Source organism: Camellia sinensis, chromosome 4 (genome assembly GCF_055761805.1).
Source record: "Camellia sinensis isolate YWXY chromosome 4, ASM5576180v1, whole genome shotgun sequence".
Lineage (NCBI taxonomy): Eukaryota > Viridiplantae > Streptophyta > Magnoliopsida > Ericales > Theaceae > Camellia > Camellia sinensis.
Window position 1 is genome coordinate 188,386,878 of NC_138964.1, and position 17,099 is coordinate 188,403,976.

Below are 17,099 nucleotides of genomic sequence, written 5' to 3' on the forward strand. Positions count from 1 at the left end.
GACGGGCCAAAAAATTAGGCCTACACCTGTAGACGTCCCCGAACGTCCCGGGAGGGAAATCCCGTTCTGTTCATTTGGGCTCACTACAGTTCGGACTCAAAAGTCACGATCCTGTATCTAATCTCACAGAGTGCAATGCAAGACCGATGAATCATCAAAGAGTCCAAATCCGGCAAATTGTTTTTGAAAAACAGATTTTTTTGAAAGAAGTGTCAAACATGGACTGCTTTGCCAGATACAAAGTCGCTACCTAAATATTTTATTTTGGGGAATTTAGAAACCCTAACTCGTTTGCCTAAGGCCACGTGTCCGTCATCACCAAAGTTGCCTCGGCTCGGGAACTTGGGTACGATTGGGGAAGGTCACTTCGTGAGCACCCCCGCTCGCCCGATCAAAAATCGACCTCTACTAACCATGATATCGAGTTTTGAAAACATTATGCATTCTTATTCCGGTTATTAGCCTAGATTTACTACGTGATGTGCACAGCATACAAGTATAGACTGGATCGCCTGAATTGGAACAACACATCTCATGTTTGTTTATTTTGAAAATGATTTGATGGTGCTACCCACAAGTAGGCTAAGACGTGGATTTGCCACCCTCGAGTGGGCTTAGAAAACGTGATGGTTTGTCACTCTCAAGTGGGCTTAAAACTCACAGTTAATGCATTATTCCAATTCAGATAATCCAACCTTCACCCACAGGCATTCAGGCAGGTATATCGCATAAGCACATAGCCTCATGGTAAACATGCTATCATGGCAGTCACTCACACACATGCAAGGATGCTAAAGCATAAACACTTACCAAGTACTCCAAGCCAAAACAGAGGCTATGTTAGAAATCCATGCATGATCCTAACTATGCTGAAATGCCCAATGCAACACATGCAGGAATGCAGCTACAATAGGCTCGGCTATTCTAAAGATGGCATGTGAAATGCTATAACTAACAAGTATTCAACTAGGAATTGAAATACAATGCAGTTAGTATGATGTGCCGAGCCCGGTGCATGCAAGACAGATGAATGAATGTAAACATGCGAGCATAAGTATGCTAATTGAAACATGTCCTAATCTAACCATCATAAGCTGATAAATAAAAGGGAGAAATGTAAGGCCCCGGTGTCCCACATTGGGAATGGAGGGGGAGTTCCTAAACTATAAAAGTAAAAACCTGGACCCTTATATAGCATCGAGGCCTTTTCCCGGGTGGTGAAATCCCTATTAGAACTCCCAGTTAAGCGTGCTTAGGCTGGAGTAGTTCTGGGATGGGTGACCCACTAGGAAGAATAAATCCGTGCGGGCGTGGCCCAAAGCGGACAATATCGATGGCATGTGAAGGGTTGGGGCGTTACAAATGGTATCAGAGCCGACTCTCCGGAGTACCGAGTGTGGGCCCCTGGCGTCTCTCGGTGTATGTGGGCGGGCTTGCGAGCTGGCAGGCTACTGCACGGGGACGTGCAGCCCTAAAGGGGGTGATTGTAAGGCCCCGGTGTCCCACATTGGGAATGGAGGGGGAGTTTCTGAACTATAAAAGTAAAAATCTGGACCCTTATATAGCATCGAGGCCTTTTCCCAGGTGGTGAAATCCCTATTAGAACTCCCCAGTTAAGCGTGTTTAGGCTGGAGTAGTTTTGGGATAGGTGACCCACTGGGAAGAATAAATCCGTGCGGGCGTGGCCCAAAGTGGACAATATTGATGGCATGTGAAGGGTTGGGGCGTTACAAGAAAGACGTGGGGTTGGAAGGCATACATCGCACACACGCACACTTATTACAATTGTGCCCTCACTTGGAGGGTCCAAATAAATAATATAGTCCGAATAAATAACAGCTACAGCTAATTATTACATAACATTGACTGATTAACAAACTAGCTAAGTAAGCATGTAAACTACATGAATGTGACTGCCTCGGCTCTGTTTTGGGTGACGATGGATGTATGCATGCTCGAGTCGCCTCGTCGGGAAATTCCATCGCGATGCCCCGATTTGTCTCTGTTTGCGATTAATCCCGGAATGTTGTGCAAAGCTCTAGAAGGCTGCTGATTTCTGATTTGCTACAACAGAGAGCAAGAAAGGAGCATAGCAAAGTATTTTCACATATGTATGCACACCTCGATCCTCGTGCCACCAATCATGCATCTCGTTGCATGATGGCCGAGGGGTCGAATTGCATGACTCGATGTGAAATGAATGCACATGACAACACAACAAGGCCTAGACTCCATCATAGGTAATCCGGAGTGTCGGTGACCGGGAATTGAGGCACGTTCCGTCACTTCGGGTACGAAACGTCCCTCGTTTCTCGTGTTTGGGCTAACTCTTATCCCAAACACAACACAATGAGATGGCATACACAATGCGACTAACATGCAACCTAGCATACGCAATGCTATGGACTAAAATGGCATACACAATGCAAGGTGGACTTACACCAATATGAGTGGACCTCAGTCACACTCACATCAGTAGCCATATGAGGAAAATGAGACAACTGAAATATATGCAAACATGCACGAATGCAATGGACCGAACCTAAGGCATCAAACGCCACTCTACCAAAACATGGCAAGGGATGAAAGATGGCCTACAAACATGCAATTTCCAACTCTGAAACATGATGCGCAATGGTTCCGAATCATGAAAATATGTCATACAATGCAAGCTAGATGGCCCAAATACCGAAACTAGTGAAACAGATTACACTAGAGGTACATAAAGCAATGCACGAATAGAAAAAAAAAATTCCAAACAGACCTTAGGCAAGTCTGAAACAGTGAGGAAATGACCTAAAATGATAGCTCGGAATGCAAAGAAATGGAGCTCATTCAATGGTCGGTAAATGAGGCATACAAGCCCGACTCTCAAACGCATTTAAAGAGTATGAAACATGGGAATATGACATTCACATAAGCTCTGAAATATGATGTATAATGGCCCCAAAACAAGAAAATGCCTCAGCATATACATGTAATGGACCTCGAAACTCAAAGCTAGTCAAGTGTATTGAACTACAAGCATGCAAAACAAACATCATTCGACCATGAGACCCAAAAACAGAGCTAGGGCAGTCCAAAATATGCACAAAATCAGTTTAAGGCAAGGCCAAAAAGAGCTAAAATCAAGGGTCAACAAAGCATGCGAAGTAAGCTAGTGAACCATGATTTGCACTACAGCTATATGAAGCACATGAGAGCTCACCAAACCAGCCAAAAATAGAAGTATGCCATGCCAAATAATGCCCAAAAACCCACTGAAACTCAGTCAATGCATGCAAGAATGATGTGCTCCTTTAGAAGGCCATGCAAGGGGTTGTTCCACACATATAAGATAGACATACAAAATGGAAAAACCACCTCTAGACAGAGGTTATGAAGACCTTAAAACTCACCAAAAAGGTCCTGAAATTAGTCTAGGAAGCATGCAAGTAAAAACCCCTTTGAAAGGCCTTGAATAGGATTGCTCTACACATGCATAATAGACACTTTATATGAAAAAATGGGCTCTGGACAAAGTTCATGCAGACTTTAAAACTCACCAAATAGGGCCTGAAACATGGCTTCAAAACATGCAAAGTAAAGCTCTTTTGTAAGGCCAAAAAGGACTACAAACAAGGCAAGGAGAGAGGGGGTCACCCCCCTCTGATTTTGGCTCTCAAAATAGTATGTTAGCGACTGAAAATCCATTGGATTTTAGTGGCTAGAAGGCCAAACAAAGCACAAAACCAAGGCCTAGATGCAAGGCTCAAAATAAGATGCAAACATGCATGCAAGGGGGTAGATGACCTCCAACAGAAAAATGATCTTAAACAATCTTCAAGAGGAGCTCAAAATAAGACTTTTTTCAGTTTATGTCAAGGCTCGAAAATGCTTGCAAGTAAGGCTAAGGTATGAAGTAAAATAAGCCTTAAAAGAGGGATGGAGCATACAAGGGTGTAGATGACCTCTAACAGAAAAATATCCTTAAACAAACTTCAAGAGGGACTCAAAATATGACTCTTTTCAATTTATTTAAAAGCTCGAAAATGCTTGCAAGTATAGCTAAAAGATGCATCAAAATAATGCTCAAAAAGGGGAATAAAGAGGGTAGTTTCTCACCCTTGAAGAACCTTGAAGGACAGAAGAAAAACAATCACTTTTCTGAGCCAAAAAACCTTCAATTAGCCCAAAAATAGGTTCCAAAGGACCCCAAGCCAATGGTGATCAACTTTCATGAAGGATGCCTAGGCAAACTAGGAGTATTTCTCTAAGTATAGCTCTTGTTATGCACACAAAGGCAAGAGAATGAGAGAGAGGCAGAGGTTTTAGGTCTGGAAGTTGTAGAGAGAGAGAGACTCTTTTAGAGTGAGAAGCTCCCAAGCTTCTCCAAGAAGTTCTTCTTTGAAAAATGGGAGATATATTATCATATATAGCAAAAAGGAGAGTTGGCTCGAAAATATCTGATTATAGGACAGCTGAAGGTTGTGGAAGACAACTGGAGGGAAAGTATCTATCGATTCTGAGCTTTCTGGGCATAAGTGGTAGGCCGACCACCTTTTCTGGTTTCCTGCTACTTTTTCTGGTTTTTCAGGACAACAAATTAGTCTGCCGAAAAGAAAGGTGGTCGGCCAGTGATTGGGAAGTCCAAAAGTGGTCGGCCAGGTGTCCAAATTGAAACCCCCGAAGTTATCTTTCCAATGGCACCATCCTTGCATCAAAATTCCTCCTGTGCAAAAAGTTATGCCTGTTTTGGTGAATCCGCGCAGATTCGGTCCAACCAGAATGATGCCCTACTTCAATCAACCATATCTCCCCCGTCCGGAATTGGCTTTAGGAGATTCTTGAGTGAAAAATGAAGCCCCGGAAGTAATCTTTCCAACGGTGGTGGCCTAATAGCTGGATTCCAAGTATGAAAATGAATAGGCCCGATTCGGCGAGGGCTGCTCGACTCTCCCTTAACAGTTCATGCCCATTTTCTCCCCCAACTGGGTTTCTTCCCTCTTCTCTTCTTTTCTTCAACTCCAAGCCCCTAAGTAGGTATTTTGAAATATTTTTCAAAGATTTCATCTCTCTTTCATTCATTTCCACTTTGTCCTTGCCCAGTTTACCGAAAAGCGCGACATTTAACAAAATGTGAGCCTCGAAACATTGTAGGAACTTTATTTCACAAATATTTTGAAAGAGAGGGTTTTAAGATCTAAAATCTTTTGATCAAGATTGTTTTGGTCCAAAAACAGGGGTATGAAGTTGAGATTTGACTCTCTCCTTACCGAAGAAACTGAACCTTTTCCCTGCACACCTTTCTCCACCAAGTAAACCATCAATAGTGCCCAAGTCATAAGGGCGGTCAAAAATGGGGTGTCTACAACACCCAAGGGGTATTCGAGCCTTAGGCGAGCCAATGGGCTGGGCCTCGGACGAGGGCAGTGGGCCTGGGCTTGGGCTCGAGGTTGAGCGGGCCTGAACATTATTTTTGTTTTTATTTTTTAATTTTTCTATCAAAATTTTATTATTTTCCACTAAAAAAGACATTGGACCTCAAATGGGCTAGGCCTTTGGCCAAGCCACAGGCTGGCCCGGGCTTCAAAATAATGACTCCGGCGCAGGACCAAGATCTTGGACTGGACTTGGGGGCGGGTTTCGAGCCGCTCACAAGTCGCAAGCCATTTTTAAACTCCTATCTGGGTGGTAAACTCATTTTACTTTAAAGGGTAAATTACACTATGTTTTTCTTAAAGTAAAAGAAAAAAAATGTACAATAAATTTCACAAGTTTGGTATAATTATATTGAATTATTTAGGATAAGTTATACTATGTCCTCCTAAAGTTTCACCCATGTAACAACCCTCGTACTGTTTACTGATTTATGACCGATTGATTACCGTTAATCACCGATTACTGTTAAACGAAGCTGATAATGACTGATAACTAACTGATAATCGAACTGAATGAAATACTGAACCGACTGACTGAAGTTGAAACTGAATTGACTGAGTATATGTTAGTTAATTGCATTCTATCTGTTCGATTGTCTGATTATCTGTTCATGTTTATATGTTTAAACTGCTATTTGAAGGCCTTATCGGCGGCCGAACTAGAAACCGATTGATGTTACGTGACCCTCATATTTAATGTGATTTTATGGTATAAGTATCTGAAAATTGATTAGGTATGATTAAATTAGATTAAAATAAGCCAATTGAAGAGTTGGACTTAATTACCGTTTTGCCATTGAGTGGGCCACTATCTCACACACATACTTGAGCCAAGAACAACATTTCCTCAGCCATTTTCCTTCTCATTGCCGACCAAGAGGGAAGAGAGGAGAGAGAGTGAGAGGAATTGAATTCTACCTTGGGTTTTGCTTGGAGAATTGAAGGAATTGAAGTATAGATTGCATATTTGAGCTCCTAGTCTTCTAATTCAAGCTCTAGGTAAGGATCTTATCTTCTTATTGATGCTATTGAACTAGTTCTTGCATGGTTCATGCTTCATTGTAGAACTAAGTCATGATTTGGGTCATTAATGGTGAATTGAAGCTCATTTCTTGCATGCATGGTTGAATTAATGAGTTTTGAGTTGAATTCATGGTAAATGGTTACATGCATGTCCATGTTGTAAGAGTAGACCATGTTTTCATCTTGTTTTGAAAAGAATGAGCTCATTTGAACAAGCTTTGAAGCTTTGATTTGGTTTAAATCCTTGCATGTTTGCATGTTCTTCATATTCTTGAAAATGGGTTTGAATATGGTTCTAATTGACTCACCTTTGGGGCTTGAATTCATAAATTGAGCTTTGAAACTTGTTATACATTGAATTTATTGATGTTTTCCAGAATTTGGGCCCAAGAGGTCGAGTTTGGAGTGGTTGAATGCTTGGTTTGAGCTTGGGAGGCAAATCTGGAAATTCCAGATTTGGCTTCCTCGCTCGAGCGAAGGATTCCCCGCTCGAGCGAGCACCTTTGTCCAGGGCTCCGCTCGAGCGACCATCGAGCGACCATCGCGCGTAAAATTTCAGCATCCAGTACTTTTACTGTTTTGCAGACCGCTCGAGCGAAGGATTCCTCGCTCGAGCGAAGCCTTTGATTTTGAACTTACGCTCGAGCGTAGAAAGTCTCGCTCGAGCGAGGCTCCTATTTTCAGCAAACTTTGCGAAATGTTTTCTAAGTGTATTTTTGCATCCTCATCCCATCCTAGGCATTCTTAGGCCTAGTTTAAGGCACCTTGATGAGGATATCATTGTAGAACACACCAAGGCAAATTAGGGATTAAGTTATGAGATTTCCCAACTGTGTAGCTTAGTGTGTTCAACCTGTGAACTGTGTAGGGTTGGCAACTGGGGAGACACGCTCTAGCATACTGTAGCCCAGAACTCTGTGAGTAACAATTGTGTAAAGATATGTTCAACTGATTATCTTCTGAATACTGAACTGAACTGTTTACTGAACTGGTATTATTTACTGAATGAATGTATGTCCTTTATTTCTGAACTGTACTGTGGCATCCTTAGTATCTACGGTTTACTGTTACTGTTACTGTCACAGAGATCTCTGTCGGTTTCCTTGTGGAACCACTACTGTTTACTGACTGATGGCCATCATTACTGTTCGGTCTTTTAAGACCTACTGTTACTGTTATGCTAATGGATGTACCACATATGACTGTTTACTGTACTGAGCAACTGAATTACTGATTGAAATGAACTGTTTTCATTACTGTAAGGACATTCATTCTAAACCCCTTTACGCTTTATGTTATTCACTGGGCTTTAGCTCACTGCTCATATATATATGCAGGTGTACAGGCACCAGACCGCAGCTAGAGGCGTCAGGGTTACTCCAGTTTTGTCAAGCCAGCCTTTGTGCCTCACTGCGAGGTTCCGAGCCTACTGTTAAGGCTTAGGGGTGTTTTAGAATTTCCCCCTTTTTGTACTGTTTCACTGTTTTGTATAGACTGACTGTTTACTGTACTGTTATACAGGGATTAGGTCCCTGTACTGTGTGACTGTTAATTTTGTATACTGTGTTGTACAGACGGAATGTTTTCTGTACTGTTATGTGGGGTTGAGTCCCTAGTTAAGTGGATGTGAATATTGTGTATACCGTTCTGTACTGTTTTTGTATAATGTATGAAAAGCCTTTTTGCATACAGACTGTCACAGCTCAATGGACACTATTTATTTACTGTATTGGCTTCCGCCAGGCCCTGTACTCTGTTTCACTGTATTACTGTTCAGCAGGCCTTCGGTAATCTCGGATTACTGGCCGGTTACGGTGCTAAACCCATAGGGCCGGGTTTGGGTCGTGACAGAGTGGTATCAGAGCGATACTTACCACGAGTTATACCGCACACACGTGTCCAAATGAGCTATAGGGGGTCCTAGAAAAAGTAATTAGGACATCTCATGAACTTGAAAAGTGTGTGGCTATGTTATGACTGAATATCTGTTAATGTGTTAAACTATGAAACAAATGATTGCTTATGTTTAAAACTGTTATAACTGCTTATAGTGAAATGGACAATGCAAATGAACCTGAGTCCTCATCTACTGAGGCAAGAATGGAAAGAATGGAAAGAATGATAGAACTGATAACTGCTAGACTGGAACAACAACAGAACCAACAGCCTCCTCCTCCTCCTCCGGTACAGCCGGAACCTAATGCGAATGCGGATGATGGGGATATTATTGCTCTCACCCATAAATTCAGTAAGATGAAACCGCCATCCTTCCAGGGAGGCCTTGAACCGTTAAAAGCTGAAGCGTGGGTGCTTGAGACAGAGAAATTATTTGAGGTGTTCCCGTGCTCTGAAGCGAATAAAGTACTGTTAGCTACCTTCACCTTACAAGAAGAAGCTAGAAGGTGGTGGATGTTAATCCGTGAAACAAACACTGTTATGACTTGGGCTCAGTTCAAGGAGTCCTTCTTTGAAAAGTACTTCCCTCAGTGTGTCAGGGATAGAAAAGTGACCGAATTTGAACAGCTGAAGCAGGGCACAATGTCCGTTGCAGAATATGAAACCAAATTTACTGAACTTGCCCGTTATGCACCGCACATGGTGGATACTGAATATAAGAAGGCCAGAAAATTTGAAGGTGGCCTTAATGTGGCAATACTTGACCGGATAAATGTTTTGAAATTACCGACTTTTGTGGGTGTTCTCGACCGGGCATTGATGGCCGAGTCGAACATTGCAGCAGTGAAACAATCTGAAACACCAACGACTGAATGGCATGGAAAAAGGCAGAGTTTCAAATTTAAGAAAGGCAAGCACAACCCAGCCAACAAGAAACAGAATACGGGGTTGACAACTAGCCCCAGCCAAGGGAGTGGTTTCATACCACCCTGTTCTGAATGTGGCAAGAAGCACAAAGGGGTTTGCTACAGAATATCTGGAGCCTGTTACAGGTGTGGCAAGGTGGGCCACATGGTTAAAGACTGCCCCTCTGCTCCACAAGCCAGTGGTAAAGCTGCACCAAGCGCAGCAGTATCAAATGCTCCACCAAAGCCTAACCCTAAAGCTACCGGGAAAGAGCCTATGAGGCAAGGCCGAGTGTTCGCACTAGTACCGGGAGATGTGCAGAATACCGAGACCGTTGTGTCAGGTATTCTCTCTATCTGTACTCAAAATGCATATGTACTGATTGATTCGGGGTCTACGCATTCTTATGTATCATATGCTTTTTCACGGAAATTGGATAGACCCTTAGAACCCATGAACTATCTGCTAGCCGTATCATCACCCGTAGGGGGATCCATGACATGTGCTTATATGTACCCCGCATGTGAAATTATTGTTGGGGATATGCATCTGTTTATTGATTTACTGCCATTGAACATTGATCATTTTGACGTAATATTGGGGATGGATTGGCTACAAAAATATCATGCCACTATTGACTGTGTGACCAAGCAAGTTGTTTTCCGTCCACCTGGTTTGCCTGAATTTGTGTTTAATGGGAGTGGAGTAGTACCTCCTCCGTATTTGATTTCGTCAGTGAAAGCTGTTAAATTAATTAGAAAGGGGTGTAAAGGATATCTGTGTTCTGTACTGACTGTGTCTACTGATGATAGTGTTAAAACTGATGTGAATTGTATTCCTATAGTCAGGGAATTTCCAGATGTTTTTCCAGATAATCTTCCAGGAGATTTGACTGATAGGGAGATTGAATTTACCGTTGATATGATTCCCGGAACACAACCAGTTTCTAAAGCTCCTTACAGAATGGCTCCAACTGAACTGAAGGAACTGAAAGTGCAATTGCAAGAACTGTTAGATAAAAAGTTCATCAGACCTAGCACTTCGCCATGGGGTGCTCCTGTTTTGTTTGTCAAGAAGAAAGATGGCTCACTGAGACTGTGCATTGACTACCGTGAACTGAATAAGGTAACTGTAAAGAACAAATACCCTTTGCCACGCATTGATGATTTATTTGATCAGTTACAGGGTGCACAAGTGTTTTCTAAGATTGATCTCAGATCGGGGTATCATCAACTGAAGGTTAAACCGGAAGACATTGATAAAACTGCTTTTAGAACAAGGTATGGACATTATGAATTTCTAGTTATGCCTTTTGAAGTCACGAACGCACCAGCTGCTTTTATGGACCTCATGAACAGAGTTTTTAAACCGTACCTTGATGACTTTATTGTTGTATTTATCGATGACATATTGATTTACTCCAAAAGTATAGAACAGCATGAACATCATCTGAGACTTGCCCTACAAACCTTAAGGGAACAGAAACTGTATGCTAAACTGTCTAAATGTGAATTTTGGCTTGACCATGTTATGTTTTTGGGGCATGTTGTTAGCAAAGATGGAATTTCTGTTGATCCGCAGAAAATTGAGGCTGTGGTGAACTGGCCTAGACCAACAAATGTGACTGAAGTCCGAAGCTTTTTGGGATTGGCTGGATATTACAGAAGATTTGTCAAAGATTTCTCCAAAATTGCCCTACCATTGACTCAGTTAACTCAAAAGGGGACATCATTTGACTGGACCGACCAAAGAGAATCTGCTTTCCAGGAGTTGAAAACTCGACTTGTGACTGCACCAGTTTTGACTTTACCCTCAGGTACGGATGGTTATACTGTATTTAGTGATGCTTCTCATAAGGGTTTGGGATGTGTTTTAATGCAGAATGGGAAGGTTATAGCTTATGCTTCCCGACAACTGAGACCACATGAAAAGAATTACCCGACCCATGATCTGGAACTTGCTGCAGTAGTATTTGCACTGAAAATTTGGCGTCACTACCTGTACGGGGTAACATGTGAAGTATATACCGACCACAAGAGCTTAAAGTATTTCTTCACACAGAAAGAACTGAATATGAGACAGCGGAGATGGCTGGAACTGATTAAAGACTATGACCTACAGATCTTGTACCACCCAGGAAAAGCCAATACCGTTGCCGATGCATTGAGCCGGAAATCGATTGGAAACTTAGCATGTTTGCTTACAGGACAGAAAGAGTTGCTTTGTGACCTTGAAAAATCTGAAATTGAAATTGTTTTACGGGAACAAGGTGGAACCTTAGCTGCTATTTCTGCTCAACCGGCACTGATTGAGGAAATTAAAGAGAAACAGCAACTGGACGATTTCTTGAAGAAGATCATCGAGGAAAGAGAATCTAAACCGAGACCGGGATTCAAATTTGAGAATAATGTACTGAAATTTCAAGAAAGACTGTGTGTACCGAATGATACTGAACTGAAAAGAAGAGTTCTGCAAGAAGGCCACAATTCGAAATTGTCTATCCATCCGGGGAATACGAAAATGTACCAAGATCTGAAACAGAATTTCTGGTGGCCGGGAATGAAGAAAGAAATTGCTGATTTTGTATCCAAATGTCTTCATTGCCAACAGGTCAAAGCTGAACATCAACGACCTGTCGGATTACTGCAACCCTTACCCATACCGGAATGGAAATGGGAGCACATCACGATGGATTTTATCGTTGGGTTACCTCGCTCCAGAAAAGGTATGGATTCAATTTGGGTTATTGTTGATAGACTAACCAAATCTGCTCACTTCTTACCTGTCAAGACGATTTATAATGCGGACAAATTGGCTGTTATCTATATTGATGAAATCGTTAGACTGCATGGAGTGCCTGTGTCTATTGTTTCTGACAGGGATTCGAAGTTTACATCGAGGTTTTGGCAAAGCCTACAGACTGCATTGGGTACTAAATTGAGGCTGAGTAGTGCCTATCATCCTCAGACAGATGGCCAATCTGAAAGGACCATCCAAACTCTGGAGGATCTACTGAGAATGTGTGTCCTTGATTTTCAGGGAGACTGGGAAAGCCATTTGCCCTTAGCTGAATTCGCCTACAACAACAGCTACCATTCGAGTATTGGTATGGCGCCTTTTGAGGCATTGTATGGCAGAAAATGTAGATCTCCAATTTGCTGGGCAGAAGTTGGAGATGGGCCTTTGCTTGGGCCCGAGATTGTATATGAAACAACTGAAAAAGTGAAACTGATACAGCAAAGATTGAAAACTGCACAGAGTAGACAGAAAAGTTATGCAGATGTCAGAAGACGGGACAGAGAGTATGAAGTGGGTGATCACGTTTTTGTGAAAGTGACACCAATGAAAGGCCAGACTCGTTTTGGAGTCAAAGGCAAGTTAGCACCGAGATACGTCGGACCTTATGAGATTATTGAGAAAATTAATCCGGTGGCGTATCAAGTTGCGCTCCCTCCTGAAATGGAACACATGCATAACGTCTTCCACATTTCTATGTTGAGAGACTATCTCCGGGATCCCTTCCATGTAATAGAGCCTACCCACGTAGTGTTGAGTGATGACTACACTTACGAGGAACGGCCTATACAGATTGTAAACCGACGGATCAAGAAACTGAGGAACAAAGAGATCCCGTTAGTGAAAGTTGACTGGCAGAACCATGGTGGCGTGTATGCCACTTGGGAAAGGGAAGATGACATGGCTAAACGATATCCTGAACTGTTTCCACTGAATCCTGTTTTCTTCCAGAATGAAGGTAACTCGAGTTTAGAGGACTAAACTCTTTATAAGGAGGGGAGACTGTAACAACCCTCGTACTGTTTACTGATTTATGACCGATTGATTACCGTTAATCACCGATTACTGTTAAACGAAGCTGATAATGACTGATAACTAACTGATAATCGAACTGAATGAAATACTGAACCGACTGACTGAAGTTGAAACTGAATTGACTGAGTATATGTTAGTTAATTGCATTCTATCTGTTCGATTGTCTGATTATCTGTTCATGTTTATATGTTTAAACTGCTATTTGAAGGCCTTATCGGCGGCCGAACTAGAAACCGATTGATGTTACGTGACCCTCATATTTAATGTGATTTTATGGTATAAGTATCTGAAAATTGATTAGGTATGATTAAATTAGATTAAAATAAGCCAATTGAAGAGTTGGACTTAATTACCGTTTTGCCATTGAGTGGGCCACTATCTCACACACATACTTGAGCCAAGAACAACATTTCCTCAGCCATTTTCCTTCTCATTGCCGACCAAGAGGGAAGAGAGGAGAGAGAGTGAGAGGAATTGAATTCTACCTTGGGTTTTGCTTGGAGAATTGAAGGAATTGAAGTATAGATTGCATATTTGAGCTCCTAGTCTTCTAATTCAAGCTCTAGGTAAGGATCTTATCTTCTTATTGATGCTATTGAACTAGTTCTTGCATGGTTCATGCTTCATTGTAGAACTAAGTCATGATTTGGGTCATTAATGGTGAATTGAAGCTCATTTCTTGCATGCATGGTTGAATTAATGAGTTTTGAGTTGAATTCATGGTAAATGGTTACATGCATGTCCATGTTGTAAGAGTAGACCATGTTTTCATCTTGTTTTGAAAAGAATGAGCTCATTTGAACAAGCTTTGAAGCTTTGATTTGGTTTAAATCCTTGCATGTTTGCATGTTCTTCATATTCTTGAAAATGGGTTTGAATATGGTTCTAATTGACTCACCTTTGGGGCTTGAATTCATAAATTGAGCTTTGAAACTTGTTATACATTGAATTTATTGATGTTTTCCAGAATTTGGGCCCAAGAGGTCGAGTTTGGAGTGGTTGAATGCTTGGTTTGAGCTTGGGAGGCAAATCTGGAAATTCCAGATTTGGCTTCCTCGCTCGAGCGAAGGATTCCCCGCTCGAGCGAGCACCTTTGTCCAGGGCTCCGCTCGAGCGACCATCGAGCGACCATCGCGCGTAAAATTTCAGCATCCAGTACTTTTACTGTTTTGCAGACCGCTCGAGCGAAGGATTCCTCGCTCGAGCGAAGCCTTTGATTTTGAACTTACGCTCGAGCGTAGAAAGTCTCGCTCGAGCGAGGCTCCTATTTTCAGCAAACTTTGCGAAATGTTTTCTAAGTGTATTTTTGCATCCTCATCCCATCCTAGGCATTCTTAGGCCTAGTTTAAGGCACCTTGATGAGGATATCATTGTAGAACACACCAAGGCAAATTAGGGATTAAGTTATGAGATTTCCCAACTGTGTAGCTTAGTGTGTTCAACCTGTGAACTGTGTAGGGTTGGCAACTGGGGAGACACGCTCTAGCATACTGTAGCCCAGAACTCTGTGAGTAACAATTGTGTAAAGATATGTTCAACTGATTATCTTCTGAATACTGAACTGAACTGTTTACTGAACTGGTATTATTTACTGAATGAATGTATGTCCTTTATTTCTGAACTGTACTGTGGCATCCTTAGTATCTACGGTTTACTGTTACTGTTACTGTCACAGAGATCTCTGTCGGTTTCCTTGTGGAACCACTACTGTTTACTGACTGATGGCCATCATTACTGTTCGGTCTTTTAAGACCTACTGTTACTGTTATGCTAATGGATGTACCACATATGACTGTTTACTGTACTGAGCAACTGAATTACTGATTGAAATGAACTGTTTTCATTACTGTAAGGACATTCATTCTAAACCCCTTTACGCTTTATGTTATTCACTGGGCTTTAGCTCACTGCTCATATATATATGCAGGTGTACAGGCACCAGACCGCAGCTAGAGGCGTCAGGGTTACTCCAGTTTTGTCAAGCCAGCCTTTGTGCCTCACTGCGAGGTTCCGAGCCTACTGTTAAGGCTTAGGGGTGTTTTAGAATTTCCCCCTTTTTGTACTGTTTCACTGTTTTGTATAGACTGACTGTTTACTGTACTGTTATACAGGGATTAGGTCCCTGTACTGTGTGACTGTTAATTTTGTATACTGTGTTGTACAGACGGAATGTTTTCTGTACTGTTATGTGGGGTTGAGTCCCTAGTTAAGTGGATGTGAATATTGTGTATACCGTTCTGTACTGTTTTTGTATAATGTATGAAAAGCCTTTTTGCATACAGACTGTCACAGCTCAATGGACACTATTTATTTACTGTATTGGCTTCCGCCAGGCCCTGTACTCTGTTTCACTGTATTACTGTTCAGCAGGCCTTCGGTAATCTCGGATTACTGGCCGGTTACGGTGCTAAACCCATAGGGCCGGGTTTGGGTCGTGACAACCCATTTTTCACTTTAGCCCTTTAAGTTTGATTTTTTTCACTCTGACCCTTCATGTTTGCAATCCTTCCTACTTTGGCCTTTTAAGTTTGAATTTTTTCACTTTGACCCTTCACGTTTGCAATTCTTCCTACTTCACTCCTAGACTAACTTCCATCTAAAAAACTAACAGAATTTGCCACATTACCAACACATCAGCTTCATATGTAATGTAAAAAATTCATTAAAGATGCAAAAAATGAAATATAGAAAACAAAAAAATTGAAATTTTTTTTAGTCTTTAGTGATTTTTTTCCCCCAAATTTATTCATAAACATTATTACATTTAGATTGGATGCACCTAGAAAACATAAAAACAAATTTAACTAGAAAAACAAAAAAATTTACTGATGACGAAAAAAAATAAAAATATACTGACTCAAACACCTGGATTATCAATTCTAGAATGAAAAGTTTACTATCATTTTTTCGTCTTTAGTGAACTTTTTTTTTTAGTTAAATTTTTTTATTTTTTATTTTTTTTGGATACATCTAAGTTAGATGCATCTATAATGTAATAATGTTTATGAATAAATTTGAAAAAATTCACGAAAGACAAAAAAATTCTATTTTTTTTGTTTTTTATTTATTTATTCATTTATTTTTTGCATCTTTAGTAAATTTTTTACATCACATATGGAGCTGATGTTGGTGATGTGGCAAATTCTATTTGTTTCCAATTTTTTGAAAACAATTTTCAGAAAATTATACTTTCCTGTTTTCCTTATTTTATAGTTTTTATTGAATTTTTTTTAATATTTTAAGTAATTTTTTTTAAATATTTTTAGACACACCTAACATAAATACACCTAAAAAGCATAATTTTTGTATTTTTTAAAAAAAATTCACTAAATACCAAAAATACAAAAAAAAAATACAATAATACAATATGTTTTTCATATTTTTTTGTATTTTTTAATTTTTTAAAATATTTTTTCACAAATATTTTACTTTTTAGATACATTTAAGTAAGGTATATCTAAAAAAGTAAAAAAAAAATGCTTAAAATTTTAAAAATATTCACTAAAAACAAAAAAAAACACGAAAAATAAAAAACTCAATTTTCAGAAAACTAAAATCAAACACACTGATTAGTTTTTTAGATGGAAGTTAGTTAGGAGTAAAGTAGGAATGATTACAAACACGAAGGGTCAAAGTAGGAAGGATTGTTGATTAAGGCCGAAATGTACATCATTGAGTCCGTTAATTAGAATCTCTTAACTTCACTTGCTGGTCAAACTGTATATTTTATGTGTGTTGAGTGTCAATAAGGTTGTACATCGTCGGAGCATAAAATGAGCAAAAAGACAGAATTTGGGCAGAGTTGACTTTCCCGCACGTGCGTTGACTTTTTCCGCACGTGCGTTGACTTTTCCGCACGTGCGTTGACTTTTTCTGGGAAAGTCAAACCGACGTTTTAAACCTGTTTGGACGAGATTGGAAGTATAAAAAGACAAGAAAAAGGCTGGATTAGGGTTCTGAAATTGTTTTGACCTAAAGAGGGAGGCTAGGGTTTGCAAAAAGAGAAAGAGACAAGAAGCTTCA